This window comes from Balaenoptera physalus (assembly GCF_965194825.1).
Source record: "Balaenoptera physalus genome assembly, chromosome: 6".
Lineage (NCBI taxonomy): Eukaryota > Metazoa > Chordata > Mammalia > Artiodactyla > Balaenopteridae > Balaenoptera > Balaenoptera physalus.
In genome coordinates, this window is record NC_138885.1 from 61,645,640 (window position 1) to 61,669,554 (window position 23,915).

Consider the following 23,915-nt stretch of genomic DNA (forward strand, 5'->3'; position numbering starts at 1 on the left):
GCCTACAAATAGCACCTCACACTCAGAATTTCACAATAACCAGCCCTATCATAGACTGCAGCCAGCCAACAGCCTTGGAAGCACTTTTCTCTTAGAAGCCTAAACTTCCGCTTGACTGGTGCTTGAATAATACTTCCTTAGTCTTAAGTTTTGTGAGTTTTCTTTCTGCTTTTTTGTAAAAACATTGACTTTATTTTTAAGAGCAGTTTTAGGTGCACAGCAAAATTAAGAGAAGGGTACAGAGATTTCCCACATATTCCCCACCCCCATACATGCATAGCCCCATCATCAACATCCCCCATCAGAGTGATACATTTGTTGTAATTGATGAACCTAGATTGATACATCATAATCAAAATCCATAGTTTACATTATGGTTCCCTCTTGCATTGTACCTTCTTTAGGTTTAAACAAGTGTATAATGCCATGTATCCACCATGACAGTATCATACAGAGTAGTTTCACTGTGCTAAAAATCCTCTGTGCTCTGCCTGTTCGTCCCTATCACTAACCCCACTTCTGGCAACCACTGATTTTTTTTTTCATATAAATTTATTTTATTTATTTATTTTTGGCTGCGTTGGGTCTTCGTTGCTGCATGCGGGCTTTCCCTAGTTGCGTTGAGTGGGGGCTGCTCTTCGTTGCGGTGCGCGGCTTCTCATTGCGGTGGCTTCTCTTGTTGTGGAGCATGGGCTCTAGGCACATGGGCTTCAGTAGTTACGGCACGCAGGCTTCAGTAGTTGTGGCTCACGGGCTCTAGAGCGCAGGCTAAGTAGTTGTGGCGCACGGGCTTAGTTGCTTCGCAGCATGTGGGATCTTCCCAGACCAGGGCTCGAACCCGTGTTCCCTGCATTGGCAGGCAGATTCTTATCCACTGCACCACCAGGGAAGCCCAACCACTGGTCTTTTTATTGTCTCCATAGTTTTGCCTTTTCCAGAATGTCATATAGTTGGAATCTTACGGCATGTAGCCTTTTCAGATTGGCTTCTTTCTCTTAGTAATATGCATTAAATGTTCCTCTATGTCTTTTAGTAATATGCATTAAATGTTCCTCTATGTCTTTTCATTGCTTGATAGCTAATTTCTTTTTAGTGCTGAATAGTTTTCCATTGTCTGGATGTACCATAGTTTATTGATCCATTCACCTAACTGAAGGACATCCTGGTTGCTCCCCAGTTTGGACAACTATGAATAAAGCTGCTGTAAACAGCTGTGTGCAGGTTTTTGCATGCACATAACTCCTTTCCGTAAATACCAAGAAGTGTGATTGCTGGACCATAAGGTAAGAGTTTGTTTGGAAATTGCCAAGTTGTCTTCCAAAGTGTCTACCATTTTGCATTTCCATCAGCAGTTAATGAGAGTTACTGTTGCTCCACATCTTCACCAGTATTAGGTGTTGTCAGTGTTCTGGATTTTGGCCATTCTAATAGGTGTTAGTGATATCTGACTGTTGTTTTAATTTGCATTCCCCTGATGACATATGATGTGGAGCATCTGTTCATATGCTCATTTTCCATCTGTATTTCTTCTTTGGCGAGGTGTCTGTTAAGGTCTTTGGCCCATTTTTTTTTAAGTCAGGATGTTTATTCTTATTATAGAGTTTTAATGCTTCTTTGTATATTTTATCTGATGTCTTTTGCAAATATTTTCTCACAGTCTGTGGCTTGTCTTCTCAGTCTCCTGACAGTGTCTTTTGCAGAGCAGGAGTTTTTAGTTTTTATGAAGCCCAGCTTATCAATTGTTTCTTTCATGGATCGTACCTCTGGTGTTGTATCTAAAAAGTCATCAGTAGACCCAAGGTCATTTAGATTTTCTCTTATGTTACCTTCTAAGAGTTTTATAATTTTGCATATTACATTTAGGTCTGTGATCCATTTTGAGCTAATTTTTGTGAAGGGTATAAGGTCTGTGTCTAGATTTGTATTTTTGCATGTGGATGTCCAGTTCTTCAATCAGCTTTTGTTGACAGAACTATCTTAGCACCATTGTTTTACCGTTGCTCCTTTATCAAAGATCGGATGACTATGTATATGGGTCTATTTCTGGGCTCTCTGTTCTGTTCCATGTATCTATTTGTCTATTCTTTTGCTAACACCACACTGTCTTGATTATTGCAGCTTTATAGTAAGTCTTGAAATCAGGTAATGTCAGCCCTCTGACTTAGTTCTTCCCTTAGATATTGTGTTAGCTATTCTAGGTCTTTTGGCTCTCATATAAACTTTAGAATCAGTTTGTCAATACCCACAGAATAATTTGCTGGGATTTTGATTGGGATTGCATTGAATCTATAGATCAAGTTGGGAAGAACTGATATTTTGATGATATTAATCTTCCTATCCATGAACATGTATTATCTCTCCATTAGTTCTTTGATTTTCTTCATCAATTATAGTTTTCCTCATATAGATCTTGTATATATTTTGTTAAATTTATACCTAAGTATTTCATTTTTATAGTGCTAATGTAAATAGTATTGTGTTTTTAATTTCAAATTCCACTTGTTCATTGTTGGTATATAGTAAGGAAATTGACTTTTATGTAATTACCTCATATCCTACAAGCTTGCTATAATCACTTATTAGTTCTAGGAGATTTTTTTGTCAGTTCCTTCAGATTTTCTGTACAGATGATCATGTCATCTGACAACAAAGACAGTTTTATTTCTTCTGTTCAAGTATGTATACCTTTTATTTCCTTTACTTGTCTTATTGCATTAGCTAGAACTTCCAGTACAGTGTTGAAAAGGAGAGGTGAAAGGGCACATCCTTGTCTTGCACATGATCTTAGTGAGAAACCTTCAAGTTTCTCACCATGAAATATGATATGAGCTGTAGATTTTTTTGTGGATATTGTTTATCAAGTTGAGGAAGTTCCCCTCTATTCCTAGTTCCCAAGAGTTTTTTATCATGAATGGGAGCTGGATTTTATCAAATTTTTTTCTGTATCTATTGACCTGATGATGTGATTTTCTTTTTTAGGCTGTTGATATGAATTGTATTAACTGATTTTCAAATGTTGAACCACTTGGTCATTGTGTACAACTTTTACTCTGAATGTGGCTGAATACAAACTCACTAGCTACGTAAAACTCATCTCTAACAAATTACATTACTCTGTGCTTACTTGGGAAAACTTGGACTTGAATCAAGGCCCTTTCCCTTTTGTTCTTCTTCCAGATCCTTGTTGTAGTTTCTATTGCACATGTGTTTCTTTGAGGGGTGGGGTTGTCCCCATTTCAAACTCTAGAAAAAAGTATTACGTCCTGTTGGGGTGACCCCATCTCTAGTAGCAAAGATTTAGGAAAATACTAGGTTCAAAGTTAAATTTGTTTAAATAACAAATGAATAATTTATCTGCTATCCGTAGAAAAAATACCACATCAAAGGGTTAAATTAGTGACCATTTAGAATAAAGAATGTCCATATGGAAATATTAGATAAAAGTTAGTCATTGGAGAAGGAAGCCCCATGATTTTTGCAGGTGTACACATGGCAATTGTTGTCCCTTCTGAGCAGAATAGAAAAACAAGTATATGCATCCCCAAATTTTAGTTGTAATACTTACTATTAATGACACCCAGAATCTATTTACAAATTCTTATGCTCATTCCCAAAATCTAGGACCAAATTAATGCACAGCTTATTAACTTATTACAAGCAAACTGATAACTGTAATGCTAGAACATATATAAATTCAAAAAATAAGATATAAATAAGGTATTATGAAAGTTTTCTTGGAAGGGGGGCTATTTGAACTGGGAATTTAAAAATGAATTCCAATTCATTTTATAATTAATTATTGTTACTGTAAAATGACATAAAAATAGTATAGAGTGTTTGGAAAATACATTGGAAAACAGGTAATTTCATCATCCTAACAAACCTATTATCTGTGCTATATGTCTTTCAAGCATGTTTTCACATGTATATATTTTTTATAGATTTTATATTGATGCTACCAAAGCATCCCTACTCAGAGGAAGTCTGAAATTATCCCAGGCTCCAAGACTTTCATTTAACTTGATTTTACTCATTTTCTGTGTTTTTTGTCCAGTGTGTGTGTGCGTGTGTGTGTGTGTGTGTTGGTTTTGAGATTTTTTAAAATTTTTTTATTGAAGTGTAGTTGATTTATAATGTTGTGTTAATTTCTGCTGTATAGCAAAGTGATTCAGTTATACATATATATATATATATTCTTTTTTTATATTCTTTTCCATTATGGTTTATCACAGGATATTGAATATAGTTTCCTGTGCTATACAGAAGGACCTTGTTGTTTATCCATTCTGTATACAGTAGTTTGCATCTGCTAACCCCAAACTCCCTCTCCATCCCTCCCCAACCCCCTCCCCCTTGGCAACCACAAGTCTGTTCTCTATGTCCATGAGTCTGTTTCTGTTTCATTGATGGGTTTATTTGTGTCATATTTCAGATTCCACATATAAGTGATATCATATGGTATTTATCTTTCTCTTTCTGACTTACTTCACTTAGTATGATAATCTCTATTTGCATGGTTTTGAGATACTTTTTAAGACAGCTCTTTTTTTTTTTTTTTTAATTTTATTTATTTATTTATTTTTGGCTGTGTTGGGTCTTCGTTTCTGTGCGTGGGCTTTCTCTAGTTGCGGCGAGCGGGGGCCACTCTTCATCGCGGTGCGTGGGCCTCTCACTATCGTGGCCTCTCTTATTGTGGAGCACAGGCTCCAGACGCGCAGGCTCAGTAGTTGTGGCTCACGGGCCCAGTTGCTCCGCGGCATGTGGGATCTTCCCAGACCAGGGCTCGAACCCGTGTCCCCTGCATTAGCAGGCAGATTCTCAACCACTGTGCCACCAGGGAAGCCCTTGAGATATTTTTTAAATGACATGTTTTGCTACTTTAGTTATTATTTTATCAAATAATATAATGTTTGATGTACAGGCAGATTCAGTGAATTTGTTCTTGTTGTGCTAGAGCAGTAATAATAAACACTACATGATTACAAGTATGTTTTTGCACCAAAGTTCATATCACGTAATTTAAGATAAACTTATCAAATCTAAAGAAAATAGGATTCATTTCTGTGATTGCCATGTATTATAGCAGAATCCTAGTCCTTACCGCTTACCTACAGAGGAACACTGTACAAATCTGCTCTGTTTGAGAGGCCTGATTCTTATCAGAACAATGAGTGATAAAGGTGGTAAGAACGTGTAAGAAGTCTGGCTTGGTTTCCAGACTTCACTAAGTTTCCTTAGTGAATGGAAAGAAGTAGCCACAGTTCTTGACCAAAGTGAGCTGTACTTCTGCTTGCTTTGCCCAGTGAATTGTGCCGTCAGTACAACTGCATTACTGAAACTCATGCATGAAAACCAACAATGTTACTCCATGCCTAAACTTCTAGCACCTATTTCCCTTTTCCATCTGAGGTTATGATTAAAATGTGATTTTTTTAATGGGTTTTCTTGGTAGTGCAACTCTGGAGATACAGCAGGTTAGACCATTTTGATAAAAATAATACTTGTTTTATCTCAACATTTGCTATTTAGTAATTGGCTTTTTATGGTAAAATCACTTTTTGTTTGTTTATTTTTGTGGTTTTGTATTGGCTACTTATTAATTTACTCACTATTTGTTTTTTGCTGGTAGAGGGTATATTATGGAAATACCAGCTAAAACATCTGGATGGAAGTTAAACATTCAATTGTCTAAATGTTTCACCTACATCATGCCCAACATCTGGACACTGGAAATTATTCTCAATTTCTATTCTGATGACTATAAATGATACTAAACTCAATCGCTCTCAGACACCTCTTGCATTAAAATACTGGGGTCATTCAACTTGCAAGGCATCCATGAAGTGAATCCCAGTTGGGGAGTTCAACAAAAAGAAGCCTGTTATACACAGTGGCATAGTCACCAAGGAAGAATTCCAGGGACAGGACTTGGAATTCCTGGGAATTCTTGGCTCTCACCCCATTCACTCCCTCCCTCCCTCCCTCCCTCACTTGCTCACTTACCCAATAAGTATATGCAATGCTGTTGAAACCAGACTTTGGTCTTGGAAATGATGCATTGGAGTGACATTATTTAAATTTCCTCCTAGAGAAAATTCCTCTGCTGCCCATTTACCCTCCTTATTACCATTCTTGAACTTTTGGTTTGGTTAATTTTTGACTGAATATATTATATGGGGCTTTCTGACTGGCAGGTTCCTGCCCTTTATGCACTAAGAGTACATTATTCTAAAAGTTACCCTAGAGAGGAGAAGCGAAGGATACACCATCCACTTGGAGGATATATTGAGGACATCACAGGAGCCATGCTGTGGGATTAACTTTCTGTTTGTGCTTTGTTATTGTTATTCTTGGGCATTCTCTGTCTCTTTCTCTCTTCCCTCCCCTCCCTCCCACTCCTTCCCCTTCTCTCCCTCTCTCTCTCACACATTTCAGCCACAAAATGCTCTGCAGGTGTGATTCATCATTGAAAATACACTCTGTTACAGACAATTTAGTTTATGTGCTAGAGCAAATACACAGTTACAGAAAATTTATTTCATGCAACCAGGAAGTTTTGGTATCTGATCATAGCTCCTACTTGGAGGAGCTAAGGACAACAGGAAAGGATTTAGCAGGTTTACATACAGTTAAAGCAGAGGAAAGGGTAACAGTTTGTGAGCAGCTGAAGCGTTGCAGAAAAGGGAGAGTTTGTGTCTCTCACTGTCTGTACTGCCTTTGATCATTCTCCGTTGTAGAAATTCCTTTTGTGGACAGACAATGGCAGAAGCAGAAAATAACAGCATAAATTAGAATTTTTCCCTTGTCAGAAAACAACAGGTACATCTTAAGAGAAGTGTAACGGTGTGTGTTTTCTGGATGAGCGGCAGCCTATAGGAACTAGAATCCAGGAAGCAGCTGGGACTTGGTAGGACAAGAATCAGACCTCAAAATGAGGAAAGGAGGAGAAAATTGGGGAAAGCTTTGCAGAGTGTCGGGGCCCAAGCCAAGGTTTCAAGACAGGAAAGATCCTACTCAGGAGACAGAAGAGGAAATCACAGTACATTCTCAGGGATCCACCTGTGACCGACACATCTCAAGACTTACAGCTGGCAGGGCTACACATACACCGTGGCCATCAGGCAGCAGTGGCTTTGAACCTGGGCAGGGCTGGTCCTGTAGGCAGTTGAAATCCAGTCCTGTAGTAAAATAGAGGTTGAGAGCAGGCAGGGATAGCATTTGTCATATTATTTGCATTATTTTCAACTTCTCATCTCTTTTGGGGTAGGCTTATGTGTCCCCATTCTTTCACTAAGGATAAATTCTTTTTTGTTATTTTGATTGTCTTCTTCACAAATATTACCATTGGATGTAGTATTCTTTCTATGTTGCTTTTGTTGAAAAAAAGAAATCTGTTTTGTGTAAAAAAGATAAAGGAGTTAACTAATTACTCTTCTTAAATGTTAATTGTAGTACCAATACTTGGAATCTTTGCATAATAATTATAGGCTTTGACTTAGGCTACAGTACTGATGTACTGTAATGTAAATATAAATTCCATTTGTATTAGAGAATTCCCTGCACAGCTACTTTGAAGTTAATGAATCTATACAATACATTACAGACTGAGTATTCCTTCCTCCTTTTGATATGATGTGAGTAGATTATGTTATATAAACAATTGACCCTTTTTCTCAAAGTCAAGAGACCTAAATTACCCCAAGAGGATGACTTTAGTGTCTTTTACTTGACATTGATCAGTTTTCAACTTTCCAAATGTACTGAATAAGTAGAGAATATCAGATATTCAAAAATTTTTGTTCCTTTTAATTAGCTTTTAATTAACTTTCTATGTCCTTTAATGAGAATTCAAGTTCTTTGTAATCATACAGAGTTCATGACTCCTACATTTCCTTAATACCACTGAAGCCAGAATTTTAAATAATAATTGGTTACTTAAAATGCAGTAGCATGGTAGACAAGCTATAAGCTGATGGATTTGAATTAGCATGGTCTTTGATAAGATTTTATTCCACTGCTTTGGGAACAAGAAAATTTAAGAAAGAGTTGTTTAAAATTGGATGAAACCCAGAAGTAGTGAAAACTGAAATTCCTAAATCACATGCCACAAATTTCAGTAAACCAGATAAATAAGAATTGAATTGACCCAAGAATTATTCCTTTCCCTCACCTCTATCTCTACTCCACTCCCACCACCCCCAAGATAACCCAGCAAAATGTGGGAAAAAAATACTCAATGATCAAGTGAGTCCAAAAATTTTTTATTGAGAAAATCTAAATTCTTTAAGGGTAAAAATTCTACTCTTGCCTGAAATACTATTATTTTCTGTAAAGATATTCTTGAGATCTTCTATAAAATGTCACTGAACTGATGTCACCATTCACTGTTTTGTGATGATTGATCTAAGATTGTGATGAATCTTGCCTTTGAACCTTGTAGTAAAAATAGTTTAAAGGGTAAACAAAAAGAATTATAAGACAGCAGGTGACATGTTTTACTACCTGAGAGAACAAAATATACTTAAGAAACCTACTTGTCCTACATATGAATGAATGTAGAGCTGATGATTATTGATTCATTCTCCTTATTTAGTAGATGTGATAACAGGGAAACCAAATAACTTGTTCTAAATTGCAAAGCAAGAGTTTTGCTTTCATTAAATTAAGCCCAGTAATATATATATATTTTAAATTCCATTGTGTATTAGCTAGAAATATGAAGTATATTCCAAAGCATTAAAATTTCATCTGTTAACATTTTATTTGAAAGTATTTCCATTCTGAATTTATTTTCATATATTTAGTTTGGACTTAATCTCAGTTAGTCAGTTTATACTGAGATTTGCCCATAGTCATAAATCTTTTTGCTCCAAAGATAAAGCTTAACAATATTGTTTACTGTTTCCCGTAAACTACACATGAGTGAAATATTGAGAGAGAATTTTACATTTGATACATTTAAGTGATAAAACTTCAACCAGTTACCTAAAGATAATATTTTAAAATGTAATATTTCTCACTAGCATCAGTAGAGAGATTTTCCTTGCATTTATCCTAAGTTTTTCTTCATTTAATCCAATCATGCCTGGTTGCAAGACACTTTCATCACTGGGTTATTCTATAGGCAGAAACGTAGGTGAATAGTGTGATGCCCACTAATACTGTCTCTCAAGATTCACTCCCAAGCTCAAAGCCAGTCCATAGTGGAGAGAGTCCAAACCCTGAAGGGAGGCCCTCATGTGCCTGATGGGTCAGCCCACATCAAACGAAGTAAATATCTGAATACCCATATCTCCCAGACAACTTAACATCTCACAGAAACTTAGAAACCAAGAATCTTTGCTCACTTTTACTGTTATTAAAAGACTGATTACCTATTCAGAAACACTTGAATTCTGATGCCTCTGAAACAGGGCTTCAGACATTTTTATCTCTTTACCCTCTTAAAAACTATCGAAGCCTCCCAAAGGGCTTTTTATTATGTAGGTTATATTTATCAATATTTACCATATTAGATATTAAAATTGAAAGATGTTTAACATTTTCGTTTAATTAATTTTAAGGAGCAATAAAGTCATTACATATTAAAAATAAATAGCATCTTTTTAAAAGAAAATAACTACATTTTCCAAAACAAATTAGGGAGGAGATGGTACAGTTTAATATTTTAGCAAATCTCAATACTGTCTGGCCCAATAGAAAACAACTGGATTCTCATATCTGCTCTTGCAGTCAATTTATTGTGATCTGTTATTTTGGTTGAAGTTTAAGAAGAAAATCAGGCCGCATAGAAATATGTAGTTGGAAAAGGATGGATCTTATTGACCTCCTAAAATGGTGTCAGAGACATACAGGGATCCAAGGACCACACTTTGAGAACCTCTGCTCCAGAAAATACAAGGCCTTATTTCATCCAGTTGTTGGAGAACCTGACAACTGAGGAGCCCCAGTTTCATTATTCAGAAATCACAATGAGAGTCCTTTCTCCAAGAAATCATAAAAACCCATCAGCCAGACACTGCTTTGTCAGAGGGGTTCCTATAATTCAAAGCCTGTGTGTCCCAGCAGGGTCATTTTAGCCCACAGCCTGCTCCTATGTTCTGATGTACTGCCCTTTGGACTTTATAAAACCCAACATTCTGTCATCTAGAAGACTTGAAACTTGGAGGACAACAGTCAGTTCAAACCTCTAACGTGAAGCCTTGGTATTTCTACCAATTCCTGGTGTAGAAGATCTGAGAAGACCTTGTCCCAGTTCTAAGACACCATAGTACTTTGCAGCCAAACACATTATGGTTCTTTCATCCCCTTGCCAATGATACTTTAATTTTTGTGTCCTGGACGTTCTTGGTTGAATTCTGATTCTATATATATATACCTTTGCAGCTCTTGTCTTTTTCCTCAGGGATATATTTTGCATCTCTGGAGTCTCTGAATGAATAATTTTAAACCAAATTACTTCATCATAATGGAACTTCTTATCTCCCTTAAGATGTTATAGTTCAATCCCTTTATCTTTCAGATGACAGTAAGAAGGACCGAATGACTTTCCCATGGGTACACAGAAAGTAGAGCAGAATTTATATCCACCCCTTTATGAACCCTTAGCAATAGTGTGGCTAGACTCCCTAATGGACTGGAATAAATATGGCCCCAGAATGGGAGCCCTCTCCCACACTCATGACCTCACAAGGTTGAAACATTCTACAGTTGACCTACCACCAACCCTAAATGTCAACATTGTGTTAGTGTTAAGGGAGGTGGGAACCTTCCTGATAAAACCTTGAATTGTTCAGGATCTCCAAGAATGAAGAGCAACCCTAAATCAAACCAATTAAGGTCACAGTAGATCTACTTCTCTCCAAGAGAGAACCAATTCTCAACAGTTCTGTTCACATATTATGCTGTTACTGACATATTTAGAAATATTGAATAGATATCTGGTGTTAGGGATCAAATATGCCTTAATAGATCTTGGTCCTTTAAGGAAGAGAGTTGTTGGCTTCTCCATAAAATTGGTTTGAACAATCTTGAGGTGCCGCCTTTTCAGGGAGGAAGAAATGGCTTCCCTTGGAGCTATCCATGGTGCTCATCTCAGGGCATCATTTTTCAGACTGCTTTGGGAGCTTAAGTCTGTCCTACTTCCAAGTATTTCTAGAATATCAAGCTTCTGTGTGATTCTTGTTGTGATTATTTCTTGACATGGTGCTTATGTTTTTCATACCCAGAAGCCTTACACTGCAAGTTAATATTGCCAGCCTTACTCCCTACCTACTTCTCTCTTTCTTTGCAGCCTTATCTTCTCATGAATCTGCACACCCGCCTCTGCTCCTGGCTTGGCCTTCACTAGTCCAGGCACACTGCCCTGCCTGAGACAAAGCAGCAGCCTTACTCACCTTAAGAGTAAACAGTAAGTGAGCCTTACTCACCTTAAGAGTAAACAGTAAGCATGATTTAATGATGACAGGAGAAACCACCTTGCCCCATAGCATTTTTCCCTTGCAGACTTGCAATTTGACAAAGCTCACATTTGGTGATGTACCATCAAAGAACAATAGTGACTGGATTTACAAAGTGCACTGGGTTAAATACTTTAGATACTTTGTCTAATTAACATTCACAACATCCCCATGGGATAGATATCATTATCCCCCAATTTATAGTCAAGAGAACCAAGACTCCAAGAAGTTAATAACATGTCCAACTTAGCATAACGAGTATGTGGCAGAAGCAGTTTCATCTTTAGGTCTGTCTGACTCTATACCTAGTGCCTTGCAGAATGCAGTCTAAAAGAATTTCAGGCATCTTTCAATTCATTGCTATCTACATGTAAGCAACATTCAGCATTTGGTCTTTAATATCTCTTTGATGTAGGCACTCTATCATTTCTATGTCCCATGTTCATTCACCCTTGACTGAGGGTAGAGAAGGTATATGTTCTTCACAAACCAACTGATTGAGTGCAGGTATAAAGCTATGTCATCATAAACATCTAACCCCTTTCTGTGTACCAGGTAACAGGCAATTAAATCACAGTGATTTGCTCTAGGCCAGAAGCTCATTGCCCAGCACAGGCATCTATACTTTTTTTGAGTTTAAGAGATATCATTAACAACACAAAGCCCCAAAGCCCCAGTGTGAAGTAAAGTTTTACAAGTGATGGATTTAAGCTTTGTCCTTTGGGAGCTATCAGTGATTATCTCCATCAGCTTTTGTTCGTACTTTTAGAGCTCATTTTCTAGTTTCTCTTAATCTTCAGCCTCTTCTAATTTTAAAGTCCCAGGGCTCAGAGAACTGACTCTGGGCTAAGCACTTACTTGACTAGCCAGCTAGCCTTTTACCAATGATGTGATGCCATTGATGAGGAGTTTTCCTCATCCTTCTTTTAAAATATTCAACAAATGGCCTTTGGTAGATATATAGAATCCTCTTTTACCTCATTTTATAGGGCTTTTCTTTTTGTATGGTTTTTCTTATTTTTAAAGTATTATATATCCACTGTTAAAAAAAAAATGTGAAAGAGAACATCCATCCTGCTCTATCCCAAGTTGAGGGCTTCATTTTAACTGCGAAGTACAGCAGTCAAAGGTTGTCCTTACTATCCCCCCCAATACCCAAAGGTTCTTTTTACTTTTAAAGTACCTGGGCATGTCCTAAGGTCACTGGATGGTGGTGGGACAGGGACTTTCAGAATCTGCCAGGCATGGCTTCCACTCCTGTGGTCAAGTACCCACCCAAAGACCTGGTAGCCTGATCTCTAGACCTGCTCCAAAGTGTTCCTGGGACCCTAAAACAGTGCCCCTTTGTAAGTATTGGTCATGCCTTTAGCATACTGTGGTTCAGCATTGTCCCCTAGCAGTGGCCATTGTCACACCACTTGCCCGGCTGGGACTCCCTCTTCCTTTACCCTTCTTCCTCAGCCTCCCTTTTCTACATACTTTCATCCCTTTATTCTCTTCCCATCAAATCCCTATTCCCTTATCATTAGTGATTCTTGGGTTATCTGGAAATATTTGAAAATCTACTAAATCCAGAGTTGACACCATTAATAAAAGAAAAAAAATGTTTTCTTCTTCTCAAGGACAATAAATTCTTTCCTTTAGAACATACCCTTTAATCCCTGTGAAGTAAGAGAGTTGCCTGTGTTCTTTCCTGGAGAGCACTGTATTCCCCACTCTGAATAGGTCTAATGATCAATTCAAGGTTAAGAGCTACTTTCATATCAACAAAGGGTTAAATGTTTATGTCCCACTATATAAATATGAAAAATGTGATTAAATATCACCTAAACTCTCAGTTTTCAGAAACACCATGTTATATGGTATTGTAGACTGAATGTTTACACTCCCCAAAATTCATGTGTTGAAGCTCTAGCCATCCCCCACCCCCAGTGTGATGGTGTTAGGAGGTGGGGCCTTTGGGAGGTAATTAGGTTTAGATGAGGTCATGAGGGTGGGGCCCTCCTAATGAGATTAGTGTCTTTTTAAAAAGAGGAAGAAATCCGGGCTCTCTCTTTCCCTCTTTCCCATGTGAGGACACAGTAAGAAAACTGCAGGTCAGAAAGAGCTCTCACCAGAAACCAACCATGCTCTACCCTGATTTCAAACTTCAAGTCTCCAGAGCTATGAGAAAAAAATTCTGTTGTTTAAGCTACCCAAGCAACCAAGACATATTGTCTTCCACATGCATTTCTTTTATTTATTTATTTGTTCATTCATTCATTCATTCTACTTTTAAATTAAAATAGCATTTATACTACAGTGTATTTTTAATTTTTATGTTTTTACTTCCTAAGTCCTGATAATGCCATACTGTACTATTATATGTCCCTGTCTTCTGCATTAGTTTCCTGGGGCTGCTGAAACAAATTACCACAAACTTGATAATTTAAAAAAACAGAAATTTATTACCTCACAGTTCTGGAGGCCAGAAGTCTAAAATCAAGGTTTTTGACAGGACTGAACTTTCTCCTGAGGTTCTAGGCAGAAACCGTTCCTTGCCTCTTCTAGCTTGTGGTGGATGCAGGTGTTCTTTGGACTGTAGCTACATCATTTCAGTCTTCATAATGCCTTCTCCACTCTATGTGTGTGTGTGTATCTCAAAATTCCCTTTGCCCCTCTCGAATAAGCATACTTGTGAAATTTTTAGGGGTACTGTCAGATAACCCAAGTTAGACACCTAGTCTCAAGATCATTAATTTAATCATATTGTTTGCTGTATAAGGTAATAACCACTGTTTTGTCATATAAGGTAATATTCACAGGTTCTGAGGATTAGAAAGAAAATACATATTTGGGGGGAGTGCCAGTTTTTTTCAGCTTACCACAGTCCATCCTCTGGTCCCCAAAGATTCCCATCCATCCTACATGCAAATACATCCTACCCCAACATCCTCCCAAGTCTCAACCCAGCACAGCATCAATGTAAGCCTAATATCTCATCTAAATAACATTGGCTTAAAAGTCCTAAATCTGATTGTGTAAATCACCTAAATCAAGTAGATGTGAGGCTGGGTATGTTCCATCATAGAGCAAATTTCCTCTTCATCTATGGACCTGCTAAACTAGAAAAAAAGTTATCTATTTCCAAATTACGGTGGTGGGACAGGCATAGGATAACCCTTATAGACATTCCCATTCCAAATGGGAAAAAGAAATGAAAGAATGTGGTCTCCATCATTCATGGTCATAAGTTTGTTTGCCACACTGGCCACCAACAGTTCTGCATTGCTTCCCAGTGACACGACACTTCTCATAACACAGGATCTTCATCTTGACATTTCCCAGTCTTAGGGTTGATATTAAAATTTTGAGGCAAATCACAGGACCCCAAAAGCCACATACGCTTTTATTTTGGCTCTATTTAGTTTTGTTTTTTGCTCACTTGTGTTATAAATGGATGAAAGTTAGACAGCTTTTCTTGAAAGTTAGCCAGAAGCTTTTGATAAGTTAGTGCCTGAGTGAGAGTCCTTCATGATGTGTGAATCAGCCACACTAGCTTCTCCTGGCTTTGAAAATCCTATAGTCTATTCCTGAGATTTGGCTATTTCTAGTGCCTTTAATTGCATTGTCTGGTATGCAGCAGACATAACCTTCTGCATACACAATATTTTTCATGTCAAAGCTGTATCTAAGTATATTTTAAGACAAGTAAAATAACAACTAAAATGACAATTAGAAGTACAAACTTAAGTTAAAATTCAACATATATGGTGGTGCCATTACAAATAGCTCAACTGATGTGGCACACAGATAAGCAGAAACCCCTCTCTTTGTATATACTGCATTTGCACACGCAGGCAACATAAGTCACAAGTTACTCATCTGCTTAGTAACTGTTGAATTGTTTCAAGGATGGTGTCTTAATATATACTAGGGATTCAGCTGATCAGCACGCATGATCTGACACCCTCACCACTACCCTTTCTCTGCTGTAAAATGGCAGGTGCAAATGGTGAACACAAGGATGATGCCATAGAGTTAGGGAAGAGATCTGGAAAGTGGAAGGAGTGTGTGGGCCCCTGAAGCACCGGCTCAGTGATTGTATTCATTAGTATAAGAGGAGGGTGACAGCCTGCAATTGTGTACAGGGACACACCTCACCAGGGGCAGACATGGAAACTTCTGCTGAGAGTAACAATCGTCTGATCCATATATCTTTCCCTCTCCCCGTGTCTGGGGCTTTTCTTTAAATCCTTTTTTAAGTTTTTGGTTTTTTTTTTAAGTATAGTTGACTTGCAGTGTTGTGTTAACTTCTGCTGTACAACAAAGTGATTCAGTCATATGTATATTTACATTCTTTTTCATATTCTTTTCCATTCTGGTTTATCACAGGATATTGAATATAGTTCCCTGTGCTATACACTAGGACCTTGTTGTTTATCTATTCTATATATAATAATTTGCATCAACTAACCCCAAACTTTCAATTCTTCCCTCCCCTGTACCCCCCGCCTTGGCAACCACAAGTCTGGGTTTATTTTTCAACATGTTGCCTTACCAAATACTATGATTCATTTTCATCAATCACCATATCCCTCCATCTTCTCTAATGTATTCTCAATGGTCTCTCCTTCCGACCTGCTTACTGTGTACTGAGATTCAGATCAGATTCAAGCAAATCCAAAAGAATCACATACAGAGGTAAAGTGGGCAAAATCCCTTTGACAAAAAGCATGAAAAGAGTGAAAAGAGCTAAGGGGCATTCCACTGACCTGCAGAGCTGCGGGCTGTGGCCAAGGGCCCACCACCCCAGCCCCAGGTCTCAAATTAGACCCTATTTCTTCTTCATAGACAGACTCCCGAGGGTGTGTGTATGTGTGTGTGTGTGTGTGGTGAATGAGGCATCCTGGCCTTATAGCTGACCTGCAGTGCCCAGAAGGGTACTAGACCAGCATTGTCTAGGCTCTAAAAGGAAGAAAGGAGCCCACTGTCTCTTGAGAAAAGCCTAAAATAGAACTGCGCTTTTAAACGCTGTACGACATTGGAAAAACTCAACTCTATTTTCTGATTTACTATAACCACTGGGTCGCCCATCCACAATGTTGCTCTCTAGGTTTCTGTAACTCTATTTCAGAGTCCTTTCTTCATGCATAACAAGATACATCTTTTTCGAGGTTGAATCACATTTCATTTTTTGTTTGTTTTAAGCTAAATTTAGTACCGTGTGTCTCGGTGCTTAATGGCATTGGCAACGACTCCCAAATTAGAAAGCTCTTCAGACTTCACCAGAAATGTGTTGTTTTCTTGCTTTTTTTCAAACCTTCTCACGGTGTGAACATAATTACTAATATTTGTACAGTGCTTTACAGTTTACAAAATACTTTCAAACCTATCATCACCTGACAGGGATATTATTCGGAACTCTTTTACCAAGGTGGAGACTGAGGCTTAAAGATATAACTGGTTTGTCGAAGGCTACACAGCCACTCACAGAGTTGAGATTGAAGCAGGTCTTCTGGCTCCAAATGTCATGTCCTTCATGTCACACAGCACTGCCTGTGTCTGTCCATGGGTTCCACACAAGACATTATGGATAGAAAATATAAGTGTTATTATTTAACATGCAAGAGAATAAATCTCAGCATCTGGAAAGATGTTCCAACTGTCAGTTTTTGGTCAAAAATGTGTCATTTTGCTCCTGTTCACGTGAAAGCAATACACACGAAAACAGTAGCTGGTGCTTTTAAAGATATCAATAGCTCACATTTATTGAGTACTTACAATACACCATACTTTCTACTCAGTGCTTTCCAAATATTATCTCAATTAATCTTCATACAAACCCATGAAAGAAAGTACTAGGGTCTTAGCTCAGGCTGCTCTAATGGAGTCCTGTAGACCAAGGAGATGGTTTAAACAGCAATTTTTTTTTTCACAGTTCTGGAGGCAGGAAGTCTAAGTTCACAGTGCCAGGATGATTGAGTTCTTGGTGGGAGCCCTGTTCCTGGTTCACAGACAGCTGCCTTCTCCCTATATTCTCACATGGCAGAAAGAGGTCCCTTCCTCTTCTTATAAGGCCACTAATCCTATCAGTGGGGCTCCACCTTAATGACCTCATTATCTAATTACCTCCCAAAGGTTGCATCTCTAAATACACTGGGGATTAGGGCCTCAACATATGAATTTGGAGGAAGAATGCAAACAGCCCGCAGCAACCAACCAGTATTATTCCCATTTTGTAGATGAACAAACAGTTGTAAGAGAGCATGTCAGTCACTCAAGCTAGTAAGTAGTAGGGTGGGGACTTGAACCCAGGAAAAATGGCTCCAGTGAACACAGTCTTCACCACTAAACCATGAGGATTAAGATGTTCTGTAATCAACCTTAGGTTAGAATTTCAGCTGCACCGGTGACGAGCTGCATTAAATCGGACAAATATTTAATCTCTCTGAAGCTGTTTTTTCATCTGTCAAATGACTAAATAAGTTAACCAAAATTTGCACCTAATTAGTAGTCAGTAAATGTGAGCTCATATATGTGGAATCTAGAAAAATGGTACAAAGTTTGCGAGGCAGAAATAGAGACACAGATGTAGAGAACAAACGTATGGACACCAAGGGGGGAAAGCAGGGGGTAACGGTGGTGTGATGAATTGGGAGATTGGGATTGAGATATATACACTAATATGTATAAAATAGATAACTAATAAGAACTGCAGTATAAAAAAAATAAAATTCAAAAAATAAATGTGAGCTAGTATTATTCTACTAATGCTACACACAGCTTCATTTATTTATTCTGAACTATATACTGAACACCTGCTGTGTGTGCCAGACTCTGTCTTTCTCTGCAGACTCAGTTTTTAGAAGCTCCATCTCCTCAGTACTCCCAAGATCAGCAATGTCCACGGCTAACCAGGCACTTTCCCTTCTTTCCTGCATTTGAACGATTTTCTCACCATATGGAGTCAGGATTACTCACTTTTAGCTTGCTGTTGTTGCAGATGAGTTGGTAACTCCAGCATCTTTTGTTTTGCACCATTGTATCTCCTCCTAATACCTCCTTCTTAAAAATGTCAGGATTCATGTGACTATTCTCTAGGGCTATTGGAGGTCACCCTCTCTGTGCATGAAGAAAACCAGTCTGTTTCACTATGGACATCTACCATTTGCACAACATGATTTAAAACCAAAGGCTTCCATCTTGAGGCCCCCTCTCTTTTTCTGTTCTGCTTTCTTTTCTGCCTATAGAAGATCATGGGCTAATACCTCTGAGTCAGAACGGTGGTGCTTGAGGGTTCTCTACCCTTAAGTGGTTTTGTTCCCAGGCCCCTTCGCCCTGACTGTCAATTGTCTTTTCCCAAGACTTTTGTTTTCCCCATTCCTCAGCCGTTAAAACTTACTCAAACTCATTTTCCTTTTCGCCTACAGTGATTTGGTAAAACACTTGTTCAGCCTTGCGGTGCTCACTTGGAAGGGCAGTGTTTTATACATAGCTCACTTGGAAGGGCAGTGTTTTATACATAGAATTGCAACCTATATAATGCTTTTCTATATGAATATGGCCAAGAACAAAAACTCTAAGTTCAATGTCAAACCTGATACCATTGTGATAAAACAAATGCAAAATATCTTTAATTGGAACAGACGTTTTACGATCTGAGTATTTCTGTAAATTTAGTCCACACAACCCATGTAGCCAAAACTAGAATACATTGAGGCATAAAATTGTAAATTGGACATGTGGATGAGCTTTATTGATATTGTAAATTATTATGGTAAAACTTTCTGTCAAATCTCCTCATTTTGGAGCACCACATAAAACAAACAGTGAGAGTTGTGAGTAGTACTGACGTAATTAGACGTGGAACCTATTTGGATTCACAGCACTCACTCCAGACAATTACAGTGTTAAACTTTCAGCAGATGGCGGAATTAAGTCCTGGTGAGCCTTCACACAGCAGTGAAGCTGACACGCAGTAAGATCTACCACTGGCAAGGATTTAACTTCACCTCGAAATAAGCTGCTGGGGTGGAAACTGCTGAATCTGATAGTGGTGTGACTGTAACTTCAGCAGAATAGCTGCTTCCATTGTAAATCCCTACTATTTCTGCCTAGAACTAAAATGTGGTCAGTTTGGTGGGAAACCCATAATTGAATGAAGTAGGGGGAAAGAGATAGAAAAGGGAGGCAAATGAATCAGTTGAATTGGTCATTTACGTAAGCAGAACCTAATGTTCTTTAATAGAAGGTATTGCTCCTATTCATGTAGTGTTGGTATTCAGTTGACATAACAATGATCTATCGTGGCCCTACATTGAAGATAATTAAATGAAAGGATAAAGAGGAAGAAAAGAATATTCTCTGAGAGATTCATGAAAACTCTGCTGACACTTTTTGAGTGTTTACTATACATTGGGTATGGTATGCTCTTTACTGTATGTTGGGTATGCTATAACTCTTTAAATATAAACTTTTTAATCCTCATAACACCCTGTGAGATAGACACTGTTTTTCTTTTATTTTTTAGACCAGTTTTAGATTCACAGCAAAATTGAGCAGAAAGTATAGACATTTCCCACATACCCCCTGCCCCTACACATGCATAGCCTCGCCTACTATCAACGTCCCCTGCCAAAGTGGTACATGTGTTACAATCGATGAACCTACAGTGACATAACGTTATCACCCAAAATCCATGGTTTACATTAGGGTTCACTCTTGATGTGGTGCATTCCATGGGTTTGGACAAAAGTATAAAGGCTTGCACCCACCATTATTAGAAACTATTTTTATTCCCATTTTATACCAGAAAAGAGTAAGGCAAAGAGAAGTCACATAGCTGGTAAATGACTGAAAAGAGTCTGGTGGATCTAGCCATAAGGAGGCTTATCTGTGACCCCAGTGAGGGCAGTTTTAAGGGAGTCGTTGGGTGGGGTGGGAAGAGAACCTGACTTTCTTATTAGTAGGTCCCTGGAGGCAGGCACAGGAGGGGAGCCTGTGGGCATCTACACATTCACGTACAGGGATACCACCCTGCATGTTTCTCATCCAGGAATTTTGGCTCCAGTGTGCTCTTAACCGTCATGGTAACCTACCTCTTGGTGTCTCATTTGTTTAAATAGTTTCTAACTTTCTAAAACCCTTTCAATCCAATACAATTTGATTGCCACAATCCTGTAATGATTGCTTCATTGTACAGACTAACAGCAGAGGTACAGAGAGATTTCAAATGATTTGCCAAGGGTGCAAAGCTTGTTGCTGGTAAAGTCAATGTGAGAATGGAGGAACAGCATTCTACCCTTGAGCTCAACATTCTTTAGAGCCGATAATCTTTGACTCAGGTCCCACAAACGCAGCTAATAGGGATGCTTCATCATGTGTCTGATGGGCTTAAGGAGAGCTTCTGTGGTGATTGATAGGATCCAGGAGACCCTGTCATTCCCTCTTCTCCCCCAGTGTGCTGGGCAAAGGCCACTGACATGGTGATGTTACTGGACTAAATTCACTTGAGAGCACCAGGCATTTTGCCATTTCCTGGTTTATCCTAAGTCATATTACTCAGCTTGCCAGGCCAGGAAAGTAAAAAGCAGGCAGCGTAAGTTCAAGGTCACAGAGTGAGTCAGAGAAGAGCCCAGGCTGCTCAAGTCCTTAAGCAGCATCGCTCCCACTTGTGCATAGGCAGGACGTTTCACTCATTGGTTTATTGACATCTAAGAGTCATGTTTGTGGGTCTGTAAAAATTATTGTTGACTGCAAAGATTCAGAAACATGAGTCCAGGGAGTGTTCTGTGGAATAAACTCCCCTGTGATATTTTCTAGAGCCAGTCAGTAAAGAAGTAAACATATGTTGGTCCAGTCATTATTCACCCAAGCAGGGATGTAAAATTTTAAAAAAAGGAACAGTGGTCTTTGATCTCATTTTCTACCCATTCACAAGTTTATTTGCTTGTGGCTGCTACTATAACATCAAGTTAACAACGATTTCCAGGTCGTTATTGCTCTAAGGCAATAGCAACTTTTCAGTTGCTGTCGACATGGCCTATAGGTGTGGGAAAACTTCAGAGATTACCCAGACATCAGCAAAAAACTAATTATTTGAGTGAGGGTCTGTGTGAGTCCTTGGTCAGGAAATCAACAGCACAATCCATTTATTCCTGAGGGCACTAAAAGTTATGCATGTCATCCTAACAGCCACAATGATCCCTCTTTAAAAGTATTCAAATATGGATCTTAGAGAACTGGGTATGAATTATGAAAGGCTCTCTTTTAAAATTTCCTTAACAAGCCACTTACTCCAGTTTCACTGCTGGACCTCTTTGCTGTTAAATCAAGCAGATAATATAAAGAGGAGACAGGTGATGTATTCAGAGTTAGTTGACTTCTTTTTATTTATTTACTTTTGCATTCATTCATTCATTCATGGCCGCACAGCTTGCAGGATCTTAGTTCTCTGACCAGGGATCAAACTGGTGGTCCCTGCAGTGAGGGCACCAGGTCCTAACCACTAGACCACCCAGGAGTTCCCAGTTGACTTCTTTTTATTGTGTTGTTTCTGCATCTTTAATTCTTCTGATTTTTCTTTTTTGTATGTGTTTTCCATCCATCTTTCTTTACTTGATTTTCAGGTATTTTCAAATACCTCATTAACAATTGCCATTTTCCTGCCCTTCTATTTTCAATATGTGAAGTATTTTATTTCTCTTCCCTTTCTGTTTATGCTGCCATCATCTTCTCACTATCCAAGTAACTGAGTTTACACATGGTTTTAGATTTTTAAACACTCATTCTAACAATGTTCCAACTGTCCCTGAAGAAAGGAATACAATCTTAAATATAAATCAGCCTGAGCCAACTGAAAGCATGCTCAAGCAAGGCATTAAATCCCCCCTTCCGATTTCCAAAACCATACTGAGAAATAGCTTAGGTCAGCTGGAGAGGATGTGGTAAAGATGAAAAATGATAGTATGAAGAGCCTGTGGTTATATCAAATGTTCTTTTTTTATTACTTTGGATTTGCCAATAAATTCTGGGAGCCTTGCCTTTTTAATATATTATCTTGGTCTCTGCCTACTCCAGCATTTGGCAGGTGAAATTCCACTAGACTGTCTAGAGACCTCTTGCCCCAATAGCAGCTAAACATCTCAATGGGCCAACCACAGAGCAAGAGTAATGAGAGCGTGAATTTCGATCTTTTCTACCCTTGCTGTCTTAGCACTGACTGTTTATATTTGATAATATGTAGCATAATATTTGAGAAACATTTTCACTGGCTCAAACTAGCTGTACAAAAACAAAGAAACGAATACATCTCTCCTACATATAGTTCTACAGATATATATAGATATAGATATATATCAGTGAAGAATGAAAAAAGGCTTGAGGACAGGAAGGGAAAGAAGTAATGTATGATGATTCACTGAGCCTCTACTCTGTCCCACGTACTTTAGCTATATTATTTCATTTAATCTTACAATTATCCTATGACGTATTTACAACTATACCTTTTGAAAAAGCAAGAAAATGAGGAATAGGATGGTTAAGGAAATTGCCCGTGGTCACCTGGTAAATGTTAAAGTCATCTATGAATCTGGATGATGATGATGATGATAATAATGATAAAGTAGAAGGAGGAGGAGAAGAAACATTTATTGAACCAGACCCTGTACTAAGCATTTCATATACATTATTTCATTTACAGCAACTCTCTGAAGTAGGTAATATTATTACTTCCATTTTATTTATGAGAGACCAAGCAGTAGCATCGTAAAATAATTTGTCCAAGTCATGGAACTAGTGGGTAGAAGATCCAGGATTTGAACCACAGCCTACTGACTTCATATCCCACACAGGAAACTCCAAATCCACATGCTTTCCACTATATAACCATGCCTCTTGAGACATTTCAAATGGATATTCAACACCAAAAATATTTTTTAGTGCCATATTTAAGAAAAATAAAAATTCTCTATCATCCAAGATGTGAGTAGCATCCCAATGTAGCCCAAGTACTGAAAAGAGTTATGTCAAAAGATAATTCATCATGCGTGGAAAATGTTCATCAATATCTTGTCATCCCATGGATAAAGATGTGACACATATATACAATGGAATATTACTCAGCCATTAAAAGAAACGAAATTGAGTTATTTGTAGTGAGGTGGATGGACCTAGAGTCTGTCATACAGAGTGAAGTAAGTCAGAAAGAGAAAAACAAATACTGTATGCTAATGCATATATATGGAATTTTAAAAAGTGGTACTGATGAACCTAGTGGCAGAGCAAGAATAAAGATGCAGACGTAGAGAACGGACTTGAGGACATGGGGGGAAGGGGAAGCTGGGATGAAGTGAGAGAGTGGCATTGACATATATACACTACCAAATGTAAAATGGATGGCTAGTGGGAAGCTGCCACATAGCACCAGGGAGATCAACTCAGATGCTTTGTGACCACCTAGAGGGGTGGGATAGG

The 23,915-nt window shown here is 38.3% G+C and overlaps 1 protein-coding gene across 5 annotated transcripts in view; it reads left to right on the forward strand.

Moving 5' to 3' along the window:
* B3GALT1 (beta-1,3-galactosyltransferase 1) overlaps window positions 1-23,915 on the forward strand; it is a 588,569-nt gene that overhangs the window by 437,332 nt on the left and 127,322 nt on the right. For 2 of the 5 annotated variants that reach the window (XM_082465172.1, XM_082465170.1), the window contains exon 3: window positions 11,294-11,410. The exons of 1 other annotated variant lie outside the window; for it this stretch is intronic. The gene's annotated coding sequence lies outside the window, so the exon portion shown is untranslated. 2 more of the 5 variants (XM_082465173.1, XM_082465176.1) reach the window with 2 other exon arrangements.